Here is a 20,207-nt window from a genome sequence, read left to right on the forward strand (position 1 = left end):
TGTACATACGCACCTATTACAGGTGCGCTTCTTAACAGTCACAGACTCCCATCAAGAGGCATGTGACGGCCCCCAGACATAGGCTAACCCAATCTATTCTCCCTCCCAGTACATGCATTATACACGCCCCCTCTTTATCCCTCTCCCAGGCATTGCAATATTCACGCTCCACATCCCCTCCCAAGACGGACCTAATCTGCACTTCTACCCCCCCCCCCTCCCCCACTCGGACATGCATAGTCCGGGAAGGGCCACCAGTCATGTCCAGTGCTGTGTGTTTGCCCCAGGGAAAAATTTGACAGCCATGCAGAGTATCCACCTAAAAGCTACTCTACCTGCGTGCTTCTATGTTCTAATAAGGTTAGCCATGACCCTTCTGCCCGTTGAACATGCACTATTTTGGGGGCTCCTACTATTACATTTCCAATTGAGCCTTTCAAGTCCCAGTGAGACACTATCCCTGATGCAGGGATGACCTCCCCATCAGTCACTTCTGGCAAATGCCAGAGGAATCGACGGCCTGAGGGGCTGGTCCTGCCACACAGAAAAATCAGGGTCTGTCTGATCACACTTCTCAGCAGCCCAGCTCACATAGACAGGGGCTGTGCAGCTCCACCTCCCAACGCTCTGCTCGGCTGCCCAGCATACCGCAGAGAGATGGAGGGAGACGTGCCGCCATGCCAGGCCCCAGTAACTTGTGGTATGCCCTCGTGAGGCAGGACCACGCCTCCTATTTTTACGTGCACACAATAATATGACAGGGCTGTTATACATCCACAGTCCTGCCCTGTTGTGATTTTTTTTTTTTACTCACCCATCCCCACAGGGAATACTTCTGCACCGTGGGGGTGGGGAGGACATCACTACTGTATATGCATTTGCCCCAGATGCCAAGGAGCCCCCATGCTCCTCTGCCTTCCCAGTCCCGTATGTGCTCAATGTCCCCGAAAATTGTTTTTTTAATGCTGACAAAATATTTAAGGCAGAAAGAGAAAGTCCTGTTGTAATTAGCAGCACTTAGTGATGATACACAAAATAAACCATATTCCAGTCCTGTGAGTGCAGTCTGGCCGCATCCTCTGTTTATACTTCAAATGGGGTCATCTAATATCACACCATGAGGGAAATCCATCTGTAAACAGGGGCGGCTGGCCTGGACTGCTCTGATATCTTGTGGCTTGCAGAGCCCGGCAGCCGTGTTGTGGCTGATAGATAATAGAATTAGGAAAATGATGTCAGCAGACATGTTTGATGCAGATAAGTGTTGCAGAGACAGGATGCAGAGCGGGGAGATTTGCATTGAGTGAAGACCTTGTCAGAGGTAGCAGGAAGTCAGAACTCACCTTGACAAGTTTATAGAAAACACTTTCTTGGTAAAGTGCTGTGACTGTAATTTTTGGAAACATAAAATGGCAGCGGAGAACCGTTTTTCTGTCGCATGACAGAGGAGTGACGGATGGTGGCTGCTGTTATGCGAGGACCTGGCTGACACGGAATTGCATTGTAAGTCTTTGGGAATATTATGTGTTAGCAAAATGACTACTCTATTATTCGATATTATTATTCCATAACAGGGAGCGGCCGCCAGGCAAAGTGAAATCCAGTAGCACCTTCGCGGTATATTCAGAAGAGCTCACGTCTTCATTCAGGGCCACAGGCGAGATTGCCTGCGGCATTGTGTAAAATATTCCGCTTTAAATCGAAGCTTGTCAAGATTTTATGATTCCTTCTTGAAGTGATCCGACTTGGTTATGACTGAACCTATTCAAAATATTTCTGTGCATTTCCTTGTTTAAAACCAGTCATTTCTGAAGGTCTGAGCAACAAATTGCCTTAATATGCAATGCACAGCGTTCCCCCTTCCTCCACCTCCAGCAGTAACCGGGGTTCCTCCATCACTGCTGGAACATTCACTCAGCTCGTCTGTCAAACGCCACTGCGGGATCTGAAAATAGATCAATTCAAAAGCCTTGAAATAATGTGATACTATTGCAATTATTCTAACTATATGTCAAGATACTGAATCAAAAGGAAATGGGAACTTTTCATTATCTGACTCACATTGGGAATATTTTTTCTTTTTTTTTTAGTCAAATAGTAAAATAAAATTTCAGCACTCCGGGTTGTTTCAGCTAAACAGTGCCATGGGGAAAACTTAACTTGAAGCATGACTAAATTTAGGAAACTATAATCAAAACTGGTTAAATGTAACCTTTAGAGGTATATAGTTGCATGGATAACATTTAGCACAAACCTCTGATGTGTTGTTTAAGCCACAGTTGTCTCTTACTGGTGTGTTAATCTGTCACCACCGGGCTGCAAATACAGTATATTGTGCAGTGCGTTGCATTATCACTAATTAACTGACAGTGAAGACAGGCTCCTGATGATATAAGTGAAGGGAGTAAATGACATACAGTCTCATATTAATCATTAATGATCTTTTTATTGCCACAATTTAGAACAAAAAAAAAAATGCGGGATCTAGATGGCACGCACATTGCACATTCATTAATAATAATAATAAATAGGTACATTAAAAAGTGTTTTAAATATATATATATATATATATATATATATATGTAAATTCACCACGACATCATGATGTCCTGATGAAATTTATTCAAAATAAATGAAACGTTGACTGTTCTGAAGTCGTCTGACTGCTGTAATTAAGGTTTCATGCTGCAAGACCCGCGAGTGCCGCCATTATCTTGGGGAATTTGTATCCACAATCTGCTGGAGGGCATAGCTGGTTCATATATATATATATATATATATATATATATATATATAGTAACGGGGTAAAGGGAACATGCACCATCTCCTGGGGTACATAGTAATGCACAGCAGCTGAGAGATCACACAAGTCCAAGGTTTCTGATGCAACTGGCCTCAACCAGTTTTATTAAGCAGAAAAATAAAACATCAAAATAAACACCTTGCCACCTGCCACTAACTAAACATAAGTCCCTCTTGACTAACACTACAAAACCATAAGTAACGTATCACCAAGTATATAGCTCACTTGTATCCATAAACAGTTTTCTCTCACAGAGTCTCTCTCGCCTCCTTTTCCCCAGGCAGTATGAGAGAGCTAGTAATCATGCTGGCAGACTTATAACACTTTCATGCAGCTGAAATCACTGATTAGCCATCTGTAAAGCCCGAACTGGGCCTTAATGGATGGAGTCCGCCCTCTCTTTCCATCCAAACCCCAGGACCCCTTAACCAGATTTGGGTTTTTAAAATATAGAGGCTAGAAACCTTGGGCAATATACCTGCTCCTATTCCAGTGTTATTGTCACAATATATATACTGTACGTCACCTTACCATGCTATCCCCTCATGAATTTTATAGATTATGTGGCTGGCTGACTTCAAACCTGCATTTCACCTGATTTTAAGCAGCAGGAGATCCTGTGCAATTCATAAGTGTTCTGGTTTAAAGGGATAATATGGAAAGCCTATATAAACTGATGTGCGCCGACCCCCGTGTTATGGTTTTGAATCTGTATTAACTTCCTGTTTTGGTTTTGGTTTTGCCAAAATAGCCCACATGTGTTTTAATTTTGGATCTGCATTTTTTTTAAATGTATAAAAACAGCTAAATCACATAATTTTTGTTCCTACAGTATTATTAAATGCAATAACATTAATTTCCAGTCATTTCCATTCAATGCTGACCACTTCACAGCTCGCAATATTGTTTTCATCCAGGTTTATCCAAAGGCTGCAGCAAACTGGCTGGTTACTAAGCGACAGAGCAGCAGCACAAACACGCAGAAGTTTATAGCACATCTACTGTATGAAACATCACCACACAGGAGAAAAGTAATCTGGTGCAACATGAAATTGTCCTTTATGTTGTATATTAAAAAGGACATGTACAGTTTAACAAACTAAGCACTTCAGCGACAGGGACTGCCACTTTTGTGCCTGAAGTGCTTGGTTTGTTTGGGCCCCCACAAAACAATTTTTTGGAAGGAGTACCTCCGATCACTAAAAAGTAGGTTGTTGATGAGGGTGTTAATTTCAAATTATTATAATTTAGTTAAATACATTTTATGAGCTCGCCGCAAATGAAGTAACATGAAAGAGTTGCCATACTAACTCTGGCCTTACAAATGGAGCAGATGCCTTCCAAAATGTTGCCAGGCTTTGGCTAAAAATAATCCCACACCCAAGAGGTGGCTTTTTTGGCCTTAAGCCCAGGCATTACAATGGCTTTCTTTTTATTATGGGAAAGATCTACAGCCACTGGTGGCTGCCTTACACAAACAGCATTATCAACATCCTCATTAGCTTCAGATAGTAAATAAATATTCCCCTCACTTCCACACAAGCATCCTCAATTTGTATTATGTCATCATCACCATCTTTATTTGCTCATCCGCACATTTGTAGATGGTGCAGAAATGGTGAAAGGATGCTCCTCTATGAGTACAGTGTGAGAAATGTCAAAGTTAACGTGGACACCACTAGACTTTCCTCATGTAGTTGTGAACATACAGGTTGTTCTCCAGCCTTAGTGTTCTTTATTTTTGGCACTAATTTGTCAGTTTTTAATGTGACACCTCTACCACTTTTTTAACATTGTGATTTTGATTTTATGTGCCATTTCCTTAACTATCTGTCTCCCGAGATGTAGTACTATCATGACTGGCAGCAGCCACAGCAGTAGTAATTGGTCACTGATCTTCTACTGACTGATCGTGCTCTATGTTTATTTTTATTAACGCAGTTGCGCAGCACAGCAACTACTGAGCTTTATTGAGCGCACAAGTTGTACTATAAAAAATAACAGTTTTTTTTTGTTGTTTCACTAATGACAGCTCACACTTCAGAGTCAAGGGGCCTATTTCAGATCTGTTCGCTCGCTAGCATTTTTCGCTGCGCAGCGAACAGGTAACTACTGCACATGCGCATGCACCGCATTGCGCAGGCACGCCGTATGGTTACAAAGCGGATCGTCTTTGTGCACTGGTTCTAGCGAAGAATCCATGTGCACAGCCATTTACAAGGAGATTGACAGGAAGAGGGCGTTTGTGGGTGGCAACTGACAGTTTTCTGGGAGTGGTTGGAAAAAACGCAGGTGTGTCAAAGCGTTTGCAGGGCGGGTGTCTGACGTCAATTCCGGGCTCGAATAGGCTGATGTGATCGCAGCGACTGAGCAAGGTCAGAGCTACTCAGACACTACACAAGCTGTTTTTGTACAGGGCGGCTGCACACGCATTCGCACACTTGCAAAGCTAAAATACACTCCCCTAAAGGCGGCGTCTATCTGTTCGCAGCGCTGCAAAAAATAGCTAGCAAGCGAACAGATCTGAAGGTGCTAATATTTATGAATGCAGTGCAGCATGGCACCTATTGAGATTTATTAAACATACAAGTTGTACAAAAAAAATTAAAATAGCTTTTTTCCCCACATTTTTCACAAAATGACAACTCGCACTGCGGAGTTACAGTGCTTATATTTATGAATGCAGTGCAGCACGGCAGCCACTGAGCTTTATTGAACACAAAAGTTATCCAAAATGAATAAAGAAAACTTTTTTGTTTGACTTTTCTTCACAAACTCACACTGTGGAGTCACAGTGCTTACATTTATGAACGCAGTGGGGTACGGCTCCTACAGCACACACAAGTTGTACAAAAAATTTTTTTTTTTCACAAATGAATCCCAGCTTCACCAAAAACTTTTGCGGGCTCCAGCGTGCACTGTGCACAAAAAAAAGGAATGCTACCATGTATTAGGAGCTCTGGACTGCAATTTATACTAGACAGTGACAAAATACACCAGCGTGCACCAAAGGTTAATGTTGCCCTATATGGAGCTCTGGGCTTCAATGTAGGCAGTATCAAAAAAAATATACCAGTGTGCACTGTGACCTAAGGGTTAATACCGCCCCTGTATTAGGAGGACCTGGCAGTGACAAAATAATACAAAATTAGTGCACCGATAAAGGATTAATGATGGTTAACGCTGCCCTTAGGAGCTCTGGACTGCGCACCAGTATGATACAAGACTAATATATTAATTCATTTCTGCGTCTGGGCTGTGTGTGCACCAGTATAATACAGGACTGACATATTAATTCATTTCTGCCTAGTGTGTGCTCTCCTTTCGGCGTGCTGTGTGAAAATGCCCAGAATCTCTGCGGGAAAGACATATATCAAATCCAAAACGGCAAGATCCGACGCCGGGATAATGACGTTTTGCCTCGATTTGAAATCCAAGCAAGGCGGGAAAACCAGAGCCAGGGCTTGGATTCCCTTGGATCACGGAAGTTCGCTTTGGCTCGGATTTGCCTTTTAAATGACTGATACTTTAATAAACACACAGGCACACTTGCTGCAATTTCCGTAGAGTGGGCAACTCGCAGGCTTTTGCATAAGCCCCAGGGTCTGTGGATTTTAATGCCCATTTCCGAGAGGTAAGAGGGGATGGCTAGGCCAACACAAGCATTTCATGGGCATCTAGATGAAAGCGGGCACTCACACAGGAGGCAATACTCAGATGGAGAACCATAGGGTTGGCGTGACGATGGTGGGACAGATGGTGCATCTAAATACGCATTGAGATGGAAAATCACCATCTCAGTGGGCATCTCAGTTTAGAAGAAATCTGCCGTGGCATTAGCATAAGACACGGACGCGACTGCAGCAAAAAACGTGGCGGAATCAGAGAATCAGTTACATTTTCCTTGTATATTATTCATCTAAATGTATTTGATATTAAGGCTATCTTTTATTCTTCATTTATTGAGAAAGTTACCATTAATTTCCCGGGAGACGTCTTCAGCCCATGCCCTCTGTGAAATACTTGGTTACAGGCACAATAGGGGTCATTCCGAATTGATCGCTAGCTGCATTTTGTTCGCAGCGCAGCGATCAGGCTAAAAAATGGCCGTTCTGCGCATGCGGTGCAATGCGCACGTGCGACGTACGGGCACAACGAACGATGCCATTTTGCACAGGGTCTAACGATGCATTTCAGTCGCACTGGTTGCCGCAGAGTGATTGACATGAAGTGGGCATTCCTGAAAATGGTCAGTTGCCACCCAGAGAGTGTTCGGAAAACCGCAGGCGTGCCAGGGAAAATGCAGGCGTGGCTGGGCGAACGCTGGGCGGGTGTGTGACATCAAATCCGGAACTGAATAGTCTGAAGTGATCGCAAGCGCTGAGTAGGTTTTGAGCTACAGTACTCTGAAACTACACAAAAAAATGTTTGCAGGTGCTCTGCGATAAAAACGTTCGCACTTCTGCTAAGCTAAAATACACTCCCAGTGGGCGGCGGCATAGCATTTGCATGGCTGCTAAAAACTGCTAGCGAGCGATTAACTCGGAATGACCCCCCAATGCCTTTTCGGTTCTTTGTACGCAAACAGAAGTTTGGGTCTCTGTCTGTAAGAGCCAGACAGTACAGTAAGTCAGGATCCGTGGACACAATCTACCCAGACAGCTCTGTATTTAATTACTCTTGTGTGGTCCTGACTTATTTTCCTGTAATCCTACTGCGACGCAAGGAGAGTGTCAGCCCCGAAATAAAAATGTATGATTAGACCTAATTTTCCGCCTGCGAGCGCACACACACAAACGCAATTTAATCCACTTGAAGATATCAGCCAAACAGGAATCACTTTGCCGCCTTGGAAAATAAAAGCTTTGTTTCCACAATTGGAGGAGCGTTATTATTACGCCGCTGACATCAAGCTTAGCTGTTATTACTGCTCAGGGATTATTTATACATTAATGCGGATAACAGCTGACCTTTGCTTACACGCCCCGCTCCAGCTTATAATGAAGAAAAGATGGTGATCATTAATACTGAATCAGGACTCTGAGTATATAGAAGATGAATACACAGTGTCTGTATTAGAGCAGTCGTCTTGTCAGACGCATTAACCTCATCTGCTGGAATTCAGTTTAGATAAGCTGAAGGCTGCATAAGCCTGAGGCCATATAAGCGATCAACTTTTTGTGATTGGTTGTTAAATGACTAAGCAGTTGCTAGTAGAGATGAGCGGGTTCGGTTTCTCTGAAACCGAACCCGCACGAACTTCATGTTTTTTTCACGGGTCCGAGCAGACTCGGATCCTCCCGCCTTGCTCGGTTAACCCGAGCGCGCCCGAACGTCATCATGACGCTGTCGGATTCTCGCGAGACTCGGATTCTATATAAGGAGCCGCGCGTCGCCGCCATTTTCACACGTGCATTGAGATTGATAGGGAGAGGACGTGGCTGGCGTCCTCTCCATTAGAAATTAGATTAGAAGAGAGAGAGAGATTGTGCAGAGTCAGACAGAGTTTACCACAGTGACCAGTGCAGTTGTTGTTAGTTAACTTTTATTTATTTTAATATATCCGTTCTCTGCTATATCCGTTCTCTGCCTGAAAAAAAACGATACACAGCAGCAGCCAGTCACACAGTGTGACTCAGTCTGTGTGCACTCAGCTCAGCCCAGTGTGCTGCACATCAATGTATAAAAGGCAAAGCTTATAATAATTGTGGGGGAGACTGGGGAGCACTGCAGGTTGTTATAGCAGGAGCCCCCAGGAGTACATAATATTATATTAATTTAAAATTAAACAGTGCACACTTTTGCTGCAGGAGTGCCACTGCCAGTGTGACTAGTGGTGACCAGTGCCTGACCACCAGTATAGTAGTATATTGTTGTATGTATTGTATACTATCTCTTTATCAACCAGTCTATATTAGCAGCAGACACATTACAGTGCGGTAGTTCACGGCTGTGGCTACCTCTGTGTCGGCAGTCGGAACTCGGCAGGCAGTCCGTCCATCCATAATTGTATTACAATATATACCACCTAACCGTGGTATTTTTTTTTCTTTCTTTATACCGTCGTCATAGTGTCATACTAGTTGTTACGAGTATACTACTATCTCTTTATCAACCAGTGTACAGTGCGGTAGTTCACGGCTGTGGCTACCTCTGTGTCGGCAGTCGGCAGGCAGTCCGTCCATCCATAATTGTATTATTATTATAATATATACCACCTAACCGTGGTTTTTTTTCCATTCTTTATACCGTCATAGTGTCATACTAGTTGTTACGAGTATACTACTATCTCTTTATCAACCAGTGTACAGTGCGGTAGTTCACGGCTGTGGCTACCTCTGTGTCGGCAGTCGGCAGGCAGTCCGTCCATCCATAATTGTATTATTATTATAATATATACCACCTAACCGTGGTTTTTTTTTCATTCTTTATACCGTCGTCATAGTGTCATACTAGTTGTTACGAGTATACTACTATCTCTTTATCAACCAGTGTACAGTGCGGTAGTTCACGGCTGTGGCTACCTCTGTGTCGGCAGTCGGCAGGCAGTCCGTCCATCCATAATTGTATTATTATTATAATATATACCACCTAACCGTGGTTTTTTTTCCATTCTTTATACCGTCGTCATAGTGTCATACTAGTTGTTACGAGTATACTACTATCTCTTTATCAACCAGTGTACAGTGCGGTAGTTCACGGCTGTGGCTACCTCTGTGTCGGCAGTCGGCAGGCAGTCCGTCCATCCATAATTGTATTATTATTATAATATATACCACCTAACCGTGGTTTTTTTTTCATTCTTTATACCGTCGTCATAGTGTCATACTAGTTGTTACGAGTATACTACTATCTCTTTATCAACCAGTGTACAGTGCGGTAGTTCACGGCTGTGGCTACCTCTGTGTCGGCAGTCGGCAGGCAGTCCGTCCATCCATAATTGTATTATTATTATAATATATACCACCTAACCGTGGTTTTTTTTCCATTCTTTATACCGTCGTCATAGTGTCATACTAGTTGTTACGAGTATACTACTATCTCTTTATCAACCAGTGTACAGTGCGGTAGTTCACGGCTGTGGCTACCTCTGTGTCGGCAGTCGGCAGGCAGTCTGTCCATCCATAATTGTATTATTATTATAATATATACCACCTAACCGTGGTTTTTTTTTCATTCTTTATACCGTCGTCATAGTGTCATACTAGTTGTTACGAGTATACTACTATCTCTTTATCAACCAGTGTACAGTGCGGTAGTTCACGGCTGTGGCTACCTCTGTGTCGGCAGTCGGCAGGCAGTCCGTCCATCCATAATTGTATTATTATTATAATATATACCACCTAACCGTGGTTTTTTTATACCACCTAACCGTGGCAGTCCGTCCATAATTGTATACTAGTATCCAATCCATCCATCTCCATTGTTTACCTGAGGTGCCTTTTAGTTCTGCCTATAAAATATGGAGAACAAAAAAGTTGAGGTTCCAAAATTAGGGAAAGATCAAGATCCACTTCCACCTCGTGCTGAAGCTGCTGCCACTAGTCATGGCCGAGACGATGAAATGCCAGCAACATCGTCTGCCAAGGCCGATGCCCAATGTCATAGTACAGAGCATGTCAAATCCAAAACACCAAATATCAGAAAAAAAAGGACTCCAAAACCTAAAATAAAATTGTCGGAGGAGAAGCGTAAACTTGCCAATATGCCATTTACCACACGGAGTGGCAAGGAACGGCTGAGGCCCTGGCCTATGTTCATGGCTAGTGGTTCAGCTTCACATGAGGATGGAAGCACTCAGCCTCTCGCTAGAAAACTGAAAAGACTCAAGCTGGCAAAAGCACCGCAAAGAACTGTGCGTTCTTTGAAATCCCAAATCCACAAGGAGAGTCCAATTGTGTCGTTTGCGATGCCTGACCTTCCCAACACTGGACGTGAAGAGCATGCGCCTTCCACCATTTGCACGCCCCCTGCAAGTGCTGGAAGGAGCACCCGCAGTCCAGTTCCTGATAGTCAGATTGAAGATGTCAGTGTTGAAGTACACCAGGATGAGGAGGATATGGGTGTTGCTGGCGCTGGGGAGGAAATTCACCAGGAGGATTCTGATGGTGAGGTGGTTTGTTTAAGTCAGGCACCCGGGGAGACACCTGTTGTCCGTGGGAGGAATATGGCCGTTGACATGCCAGGTGAAAATACCAAAAAAATCAGCTCTTCGGTGTGGAGGTATTTCACCAGAAATGCGGACAACAGGTGTCAAGCCGTGTGTTCCCTTTGTCAAGCTGTAATAAGTAGGGGTAAGGACGTTAACCACCTCGGAACATCCTCCCTTATACGTCACCTGCAGCGCATTCATAATAAGTCAGTGACAAGTTCAAAAACTTTGGGTGACAGCGGAAGCAGTCCACTGACCAGTAAATCCCTTCCTCTTGTAACCAAGCTCACGCAAACCACCCCACCAACTCCCTCAGTGTCAATTTCCTCCTTCCCCAGGAATGCCAATAGTCCTGCAGGCCATGTCACTGGCAAGTCTGACGAGTCCTCTCCTGCCTGGGATTCCTCCGATGCATCCTTGCGTGTAACGCCTACTGCTGCTGGCGCTGCTGTTGTTGCCGCTGGGAGTCGATGGTCATCCCAGAGGGGAAGTCGTAAGCCCACTTGTACTACTTCCAGTAAGCAATTGACTGTTCAACAGTCCTTTGCGAGGAAGATGAAATATCACAGCAGTCATCCTACTGCAAAGCGGATAACTGAGGCCTTGGCATCCTGGGTGGTGAGAAACGTGGTTCCGGTATCCATCATTACTGCAGAGCCAACTAGAGACTTGTTGGAGGTACTGTGTCCCCGGTACCAAATACCATCTAGGTTCCATTTCTCTAGGCAGGCGATACCGAAAATGTACACAGACCTCAGAAAAAGAGTCACCAGTGTCCTAAAAAATGCAGCTGTACCCAATGTCCACTTAACCACGGACATGTGGACAAGTGGAGCAGGGCAGGGTCAGGACTATATGACTGTGACAGCCCACTGGGTAGATGTATGGACTCCCGCCGCAAGAACAGCAGCGGCGGCACCAGTAGCAGCATCTCGCAAACGCCAACTCTTTCCTAGGCAGGCTACGCTTTGTATCACCGCTTTCCAGAATACGCACACAGCTGAAAACCTCTTACGGCAACTGAGGAAGATCATCGCGGAATGGCTTACCCCAATTGGACTCTCCTGTGGATTTGTGGCATCGGACAACGCCAGCAATATTGTGTGTGCATTAAATCTGGGCCAATTCCAGCACGTCCCATGTTTTGCACATACCTTGAATTTGGTGGTGCAGAATTTTTTAAAAAACGACAGGGGCGTGCAAGAGATGCTGTCGGTGGCCAGAAGAATTGCGGGACACTTTCGGCGTACAGGCACCACGTACAGAAAACTGGAGCACCACCAAAAACTACTGAACCTGCCCTGCCATCATCTGAAGCAAGAAGTGGTAACGAGGTGGAATTCAACCCTCTATATGCTTCAGAGGTTGGAGGAGCAGCAAAAGGCCATTCAAGCCTATACAATTGAGCACGATATAGTAGGTGGAATGCACCTGTCTCAAGTGCAGTGGAGAATGATTTCAACGTTGTGCAAGGTTCTGATGCCCTTTGAACTTGCCACACGTGAAGTCAGTTCAGACACTGCCAGCCTGAGTCAGGTCATTCCCCTCATCAGGCTTTTGCAGAAGAAGCTGGAGGCATTGAAGAAGGAGCTAACACGGAGCGATTCCGCTAGGCATGTGGGACTTGTGGATGCAGCCCTTAATTCGCTTAACAAGGATTCACGGGTGGTCAATCTGTTGAAATCAGAGCACTACATTTTGGCCACCGTGCTCGATCCTAGATTTAAAGCCTACCTTGGATCTCTCTTTCCGGCAGACACAGGTCTGCTGGGGTTGAAAGACCTGCTGGTGACAAAATTGTCAAGTCAAGCGGAACGCGACCTGTCAACATCTCCTCCTTCACATTCTCCCGCAACTGGGGGTGCGAGGAAAAGGCTCAGAATTCCGAGCCCACCCGCTGGCGGTGATGCAGGGCAGTCTGGAGCGACTGCTGATGCTGACATCTGGTCCGGACTGAAGGACCTGACAACGATTACGGACATGTCGTCTACTGTCACTGCATATGATTCTCTCAACATTGATAGAATGGTGGAGGATTATATGAGTGACCGCATCCAAGTAGGCACGTCACACAGTCCGTACTTATACTGGCAGGAAAAAGAGGCAATTTGGAGGCCCTTGCACAAACTGGCTTTATTCTACCTAAGTTGCCCTCCCACAAGTGTGTACTCCGAAAGAGTGTTTAGTGCCGCCGCTCACCTTGTCAGCAATCGGCGTACGAGGTTACATCCAGAAAATGTGGAGAAGATGATGTTCATTAAAATGAATTATAATCAATTCCTCCGCGGAGACATTGACCAGCAGCAATTGCCTCCACAAAGTACACAGGGAGCTGAGATGGTGGATTCCAGTGGGGACGAATTGATAATCTGTGAGGAGGGGGATGTACACGGTGATATATCGGAGGGTGAAGATGAGGTGGACATCTTGCCTCTGTAGAGCCAGTTTGTGCAAGGAGAGATTAATTGCTTCTTTTTTGGGGGGGGGTCTAAACCAACCCGTCATATCAGTCACAGTCGTGTGGCAGACCCTGTCACTGAAATGATGGGTTGGTTAAAGTGTGCATGTCCTGTTTTGTTTATACAACATAAGGGTGGGTGGGAGGGCCCAAGGATAATTCCATCTTGCACCTCTTTTTTCTTTTCTTTTTCTTTGCATCATGTGCTGATTGGGGAGGGTTTTTTGGAAGGGACATCCTGCGTGACACTGCAGTGCCACTCCTAGATGGGCCCGGTGTTTGTGTCGGCCACTAGGGTCGCTAATCTTACTCACACAGCTACCTCATTGCGCCTCTTTTTTTCTTTGCGTCATGTGCTGTTTGGGGAGGGTTTTTTGGAAGGGACATCCTGCGTGACACTGCAGTGCCACTCCTAGATGTGCCCGGTGTTTGTGTCGGCCACTAGGGTCGCTAATCTTACTCACACAGTCAGCTACCTCATTGCGCCTCTTTTTTTCTTTGCGTCATGTGCTGTTTGGGGAGGGTTTTTTGGAAGGGCCATCCTGCGTGACACTGCAGTGCCACTCCTAGATGGGCCCGGTGTTTGTGTCGGCCACTAGGGTCGCTAATCTTACTCACACAGCTACCTCATTGCGCCTCTTTTTTTCTTTGCGTCATGTGCTGTTTGGGGAGGGTTTTTTGGAAGGGACATCCTGCGTGACACTGCAGTGCCACTCCTAGATGGGCCCGGTGTTTGTGTCGGCCACTAGGGTCGCTAATCTTACTCACACAGCTACCTCATTGCGCCTCTTTTTTTCTTTGCGTCATGTGCTGTTTGGGGAGGGTTTTTTGGAAGGGACATCCTGCGTGACACTGCAGTGCCACTCCTAGATGTGCCCGGTGTTTGTGTCGGCCACTAGGGTCGCTAATCTTACTCACACAGTCAGCTACCTCATTGCGCCTCTTTTTTTCTTTGCGTCATGTGCTGTTTGGGGAGGGTTTTTTGGAAGGGCCATCCTGCGTGACACTGCAGTGCCACTCCTAGATGGGCCCGGTGTTTGTGTCGGCCACTAGGGTCGCTAATCTTACTCACACAGCTACCTCATTGCGCCTCTTTTTTTCTTTGCGTCATGTGCTGTTTGGGGAGGGTTTTTTGGAAGGGACATCCTGCGTGACACTGCAGTGCCACTCCTAGATGGGCCCGGTGTTTGTGTCGGCCACTAGGGTCGCTTATCTTTCTCACACAGTCAGCTACCTCATTGCGCCTCTTTTTTTCTTTGCGTCATGTGCTGTTTGGGGAGGGTTTTTTGGAAGGGACATCCTGCGTGACACTGCAGTGCCACTCCTAGATGGGCCCGGTGTTTGTGTCGGCCACTAGGGTCGCTAATCTTACTCACACAGCTACCTCATTGCGCCTCTTTTTTTCTTTGCGTCATGTGCTGTTTGGGGAGGGTTTTTTGGAAGGGACATCCTGCGTGACACTGCAGTGCCACTCCTAGATGGGCCCGGTGTTTGTGTCGGCCACTAGGGTCGCTTATCTTACTCACACAGCGACCTCGGTGCAAATTTTAGGACTAAAAATAATATTGTGAGGTGTGATGTGTTCAGAATAGGCTGAAAATGAGTGTAAATTATGTTTTTTGAGGTTAATAATACTTTGGGATCAAAATTACCCCCAAATTCTATGATTTAAGCTGTTTTTTAGGGTTTTTTGAAAAAAACACCCGAATCCAAAACACACCCGAATCCGACAAAAAAAATTCGGTGAGGTTTTGCCAAAACGCGGTCGAACCCAAAACACGGCCGCGGAACCGAACCCAAAACCAAAACACAAAACCCGAAAAATTTCCGGCGCTCATCTCTAGTTGCTAGGCAGATCAGTTTTCCCGGTTGGTTTTTTCCTATTGGTTTAAGGGGTTGTGCATCAGGATGAAGAGGAGGGTCTTAGGTTAGTATATAGGGGGTGGCCATCTTGCTAGACTCCCTCTTGCCTTTCAGTTTATGCCCGCCCGCCCTCCCAGAATGCGTCTACGTTTTTTGTTCTTGCTGTGGGCTATTGAAAGCCAGATTGGCGGGAAATCGCTGCCAACCAGCTGTCACACAGGCATAAGTGGTCATTGTGGGGCTCCCTCTTTAAATGGACGGCAGGTGTGTCCTTTTCTTGCGGTTGGACATTTAGACGTTCCCCTGCGGGAACCGAACGTTTGCCAGAGAAAGAGGGGTAAGGCCAGCACAATGCGGGTTATGCGGGAAGGAGGCGGGGTATGTGTACTCCCCTCCTTGGTTTGGTGGTTTGTCATCTAGGTGACGGGTGCTGGTGTTTGGCAGCGGTTTTCTGTTTGCCATCCTCCAAACTAAAGTTAATATATATTCAATTCAATTCTAATTCGGCCTCAATTATTAGTTTAAAGAGTTGGTCAGCGATTAATAAACATCGTCTGACCTTTAACTCCAGCTACTGTGTCCGTGTCTTTATTTCAGTGTGTGGTGTGGTTTTATTTAGTGATAAGCTAGCTTAAGTAAAAGGTTTATGTAATCACAATAAAGTTATGAGCGGCTTATTAACATCAAATATGGCAAGAAAGAACAGATGGTGGTTGAAGATGTGTCGTCTGCATTTTGCTCGGCCACAAATGCATTTTACGCCACTCGGGTTGAAGAGATTTGCAGACTGTAGCATATGCCATTACTTTGACAGTGGGTAGAACAAATAGCGATATAGGACCTAATTCAGACCAGATCGCTGTTGTGCAAAATCGCACAGCGTCCGATTATCGAATGACTGCGCTTGCGTATGCACAACAATGCGCAAGCAGGAGCCCAAGCAGCAACAGGATGGTGCGAAAATTTAGCTTGCTAGGCGTACGCAAGGTGATTGACAGGAAGCAGACATTTGTGGGTGGTAACTGGACGTTTTTTGGGAGTGTGTGGAAAAACGCAGGTGTTCCTAAGCGTTTTCAGACGTTGCGTGACGTCAGCTCCGGCCCCGATCAGCCTGTTTGTTTCGCACTGTAGGAATAAGTCCTGGGCTGCGCACGTGCTGCACAGACTGGAAAAATCATTCGATGGTGAGTGAGCTGAGAACGGATTTGCAGATGTCCGCTGTCTGGTGAAGTTTTCACATGGCGTACACATGTTTTCGCACACTTGCACGGGGCGGGTTTTCACTCTCCCTGGGTGGTGACTATCTGATCGCAGACCTCTGCAAATTTGCAGAAGAACGATCAGGTCTGAATTAGGCCCATAGCTGGCTGAAGAGGTTGAACATGTGATGGAATTTATAGTGAAACCCTTAAAAATTTACATTTGCAATCAGTATATAACCAGGCTGAGATCTAAAATGTCTGACACGTATCACAGACTGATGTAGGAGGAATACTATATCCAGGCCACAAATCTTTGTTACTTCTAGACCTGCAGATGACTAGCCCAAAGTCTTGGAAGTTGCGTATGGACCAGCTAGTGGTATACTTGCCTACTTTTGAAACACAACCATGCAGACAGGGCTACAGGGACTTGCACCATACTTGCCTACTCTCCCGGAATGGCCGGGAGGCTCCTAAAAATCAAGTGACCCTCCCGGCCCCCCGGAAGAGCAGACAAGTCTCCCGATTTCTTTTTCATCCACTAGGGGTCACTGGAGTACTCTTGGGATATGGACGGTTCCACAGGAACTAGGTACTGAATAGTTAAAATTTGACTATACCTCCCCTCCATATCCAGAGAGTACCTCAGTGTTTTTTCGGTGCTCACCGAGCAACTAGGCTTGTGGAAGTTGGTCCACAATTATTGATTTTTTGATTTTTTGTTTGAAGCCACATCCCTTTCCCCCTTCCAGGAAGGCAAGGGTCTGGGATAGTGAAAGCTGCTGAAGCAGCTGTGGGTGTCGGACCTCTCTAGAAGAGCTCCCTCACTACCACGTAAAGGACTCCTGCAGTAAAAGGCTGACAGTGCTTACAGAGAAGCCCCGTCATTGCCCTCACCACAGGGTCCAGGTATGTTGATAGGGGCGGTCAGCTCATGCTGCCGCCCCGCTGTGTGAGATTACTGTGTGTGTATGTGCCGCCCGCCACTGCCCTCAGCCGTCCGCCGCCGCTTCCAGCGCCGCTGTGTAAGTGCCTCTCCCGCCGCTCTGAGCCACGCCGGTCTTTTAATTTTGCATAGGCCGCTCCACGGCTCTATGCGGCATGTTCACCTGCTCCAATGCGCTTCCGGAAGGCGCAGTGTCATAGCCCGGTCTCCGTGTACAGAGAGCGGTACACGGAGCACGGGGGAGAGGGGGAGACACACTTAATATCGAGTGTGTATTAGAGATGAGCGGGTTCGGTTCCTCGGAATCCGAACCCGCCCGAACTTCAGGTTTTTTTACAATGGGCCGAGCGACTCGGATCTTCCCGCCTTGCTCGGTTAACCCGAGCGCGCCCGAACGTCATCATCCCGCTGTCGGATTCTCGTGAGGCTCGTATTCTATCGCGAGACTCGGATTCTATATAAGGAGCCGCGCGTCGCCGCCATTTTCACACGTGCATTGAGATTGATAGGGAGAGGACGTGGCTGGCGTCCTCTCCGTTTAGACTAGAGTACTAGAGAGAGACACAAATTTTGGGGAGCATATTATTAGGAGGAGTACTACTTGCTGCTGATAGTGTGACCAGTGACCACCAGTTTAATTAATCCGTTCTCTGCCTGAAAAAAAACGATACACAGTGTGACACAGTCACATACCATATCTGTGCTCAGCCCAGTGTGCTGCATCATATGTAATACTGTATATCATTATCTGACTGTGCTGAGTGCTCACTGCTCACACAGCTTAATTGTGGGGGAGACTGGGGAGCAGTTATAGCAGGAGTACATATTTTAAGTACAGTGCACACTTTTGCTGCCAGAGTGCCACTGCCAGTGTGACTGACCAGTGACCACTGACCACCAGTATTGTGATTGTCTGCTGACCACCAGTATATTGTGATTGTCTGCCTGAAAAAGTTAAACACTCGTTGTGTGGTGTTTTTATAAACGCATTCTGCAGACAGTGTCCAGCAGGTCCGTCATTACATAATATATACCTGTCCGGCTGCAGTACTAGTGTGACATATATATATATTTTAATTTTATCTCATTATCATCCAGTCTATATTAGCAGCAGACACAGTACGGTAGTCCACGGCTGTAGCTACCTCTGTGTCGGCAGTCGCTCGTCCATCCATAATTGTATACCACCTACCCGTGTTTTTTTTTTTCTATCTTCTTGATACTAGTAGCTTACTTTAGGAGTCTGCAGTGCTGAGTCTGACAGACAGTGTCCAGCAGGTCCGTCATTACATAATATATACCTGTCCGGCTGCAGTACTAGTGTGATATATATATATATTTTAATTTTATCTCATTATCATCCAGTCTCTATTAGCAGCAGACACAGTACGTTAGTCCACGGCTGTAGCTACCTCTGTGTCGGCAGTCGCTCGTCCATCCATAATTGTATACCACCTACCCGTGGTTTTTTTTTCTTTCTATCTTCTTAATACTAGTAGCTTACTTTAGGAGTCTGCAGTGCTGACAGACAGTGTCCAGCAGGTCCGTCATTACATAATATATACCTGTCCGGCTGCAGTACTAGTGTGATATATATATATATATTTTAATTTTATCTCATTATCATCCAGTCTATATTAGCAGCAGACACAGTACGGTAGTCCACGGCTGTAGCTACCTCTGTGTCGGCAGTCGCTCGTCCATCCATAATTGTATACCACCTACCCGTGTTTTTTTTTTTCTATCTTCTTGATACTAGTAGCTTACTTTAGGAGTCTGCAGTGCTGAGTCTGACAGACAGTGTCCAGCAGGTCCGTCATTACATAATATATACCTGTCCGGCTGCAGTACTAGTGTGATATATATATATATTTTAATTTTATCTCATTATCATCCAGTCTATATTAGCAGCAGACACAGTACGGTAGTCCACGGCTGTAGCTACCTCTGTGTCGGCAGTCGCTCGTCCATCCATAATTGTATACCACCTACCCGTGGTTTTTTTTTTTCTATCTTCTTGATACTAGTAGCTTACTTTAGGAGTCTGCAGTGCTGAGTCTGACAGACAGTGTCCAGCAGGTCCGTCATTACATAATATATACCTGTCCGGCTGCAGTACTAGTGTGATATATATATATATTTTAATTTTATCTCATTATCATCCAGTCTATATTAGCAGCAGACACAGTACGGTAGTCCATGGCTGTAGCTACCTCTGTGTCGGCAGTCGCTCGTCCATCCATAATTGTATACCACCTACCCGTGGTTTTTCTTTTTTTTCTATCTTCTTGATACTAGTAGCTTACTTTAGGAGTCTGCAGTGCTGAGTCTGACAGACAGTGTCCAGCAGGTCCGTCATTACATAATATATACCTGTCCGACTGCAGTACTAGTGTGATATATATATATATATATATATATATATATATTTTAATTTTATCTCATTATCATCCAGTCTATATTAGCAGCAGACACAGTACGGTAGTCCACGGCTGTAGCTACCTCTGTGTCGGCAGTCGCTCGTCCATCCATAATTGTATACCACCTACCCGTGGTTTTTTTTTTCTTTCTATCTTCTTGATACTAGTAGCTTACTTTAGGAGTCTGCAGTGCTGAGTCTGACAGACAGTGTCCAGCAGTTCCGTCATTACATAATATATACCTGTCCGGCTGCAGTACTAGTGTGATATATATATATATTTTAATTTTGTCTCATTATCATCCAGTCTATATTAGCAGCAGACACAGTACGGTAGTCCACGGCTGTAGCTACCTCTGTGTCG

The 20,207-nt window shown here is 45.5% G+C and overlaps 1 long non-coding RNA gene across 2 annotated transcripts in view; it reads right to left on the bottom strand.

Moving 5' to 3' along the window:
• Positions 1–233: 233 nt before the first annotated feature.
• Positions 234–20,207, bottom strand: part of LOC134911855 (uncharacterized) — a 93,464-nt gene continuing 73,490 nt past the window's right edge. For both annotated transcript variants that reach the window (XR_010176902.1, XR_010176903.1), the window contains exon 3: positions 234–1,945. This is a non-coding gene — a long non-coding RNA (uncharacterized LOC134911855). The remainder of the gene's footprint in view (positions 1,946–20,207) is intronic.

The sequence above is a fragment of the Pseudophryne corroboree genome, chromosome 4 (genome assembly GCF_028390025.1).
Source record: "Pseudophryne corroboree isolate aPseCor3 chromosome 4, aPseCor3.hap2, whole genome shotgun sequence".
Lineage (NCBI taxonomy): Eukaryota > Metazoa > Chordata > Amphibia > Anura > Myobatrachidae > Pseudophryne > Pseudophryne corroboree.